Source organism: Pteropus vampyrus, unplaced genomic scaffold, assembly GCF_000151845.1.
Source record: "Pteropus vampyrus isolate Shadow unplaced genomic scaffold, Pvam_2.0 Scaffold79, whole genome shotgun sequence".
NCBI classification, from domain to species: Eukaryota; Metazoa; Chordata; class Mammalia; order Chiroptera; family Pteropodidae; genus Pteropus; species Pteropus vampyrus.
Window position 1 is genome coordinate 1,762,323 of NW_011888860.1, and position 948 is coordinate 1,763,270.

A 948-nucleotide genomic window follows, 5' to 3' on the forward strand; every position below is an offset into this window, starting at 1 on the left:
CCTGAAGGCCTTTGCATCCATCTGGAATTTCCCCAAATTGTTGCATAGTTAACATCTCTCCCATTCATGTCACCTCATCACATTGTCATGTCAGCAAAGCCTTCCTTGATCATCAGCAAAACAGAAGGCATGCTCAAATAGGGGTGGCTTAGAAGAGTGTATTATGAGACCATTAGGAAGAAGTGGGCAAGGTGGGGAAACCTTTGCCACTTCCAGGCCTGGGGAAGTGGGGCGTGACAAGAAGAGACAGGGAACCTTCAGGAAACCCCAAAGAGGCCCCAGACAGAGCTGCCTGCATTCTTTAGCAGAGTGGTGCTGCCAAACCCCTGACTTTCCCAGTAAGGGGCAGCAAAAAAACAACTTACTTCCTTCTCCTCCCGCCTCTCTCCCACTTATGGAACCTGAACACACAGTCAGTCTCCCACGTGGAGGGTAGAGAAGTAATCGAAAGTTAGCCTACACTCTCTTCCCAGGTCATAGTTTATCTTTGCCTCTTCTAGCTTAATATGTATTAATTATTATATATATATTCTAGCTTAATATATTAATATATATCACTTTCTACAATTTCTAGCTTAATATATATACACATTAATATATATATATCACTTTCTACAATTACCTTCTTTTGTTCTACGTTTACTGTCCCCTCCCCTCCAATGTAATTATTTTGAAAGCTAGGGTTTCCAGTTGTTTTCTTTTTTCATCTCTGGGTCCTCAGCAACTACCTCAGTGCCTGACGCACAGTAGGTGCACAATAAATACGGATCGAATTAATTAACAGATTGGGACACAGGTTACTTGCCTGGAGAGAAAAAGGCTTATGAGGGTCATCTTTCCTTTTTTTCTTACAAAAAGATCAGGTGACCGAACACTCCCTGGGTGCTGGGTCAGAGGGCTCCCCCTCTTGCCCCCATTTCTGCAGCTGGAGGGACAGCAGGTGCGACC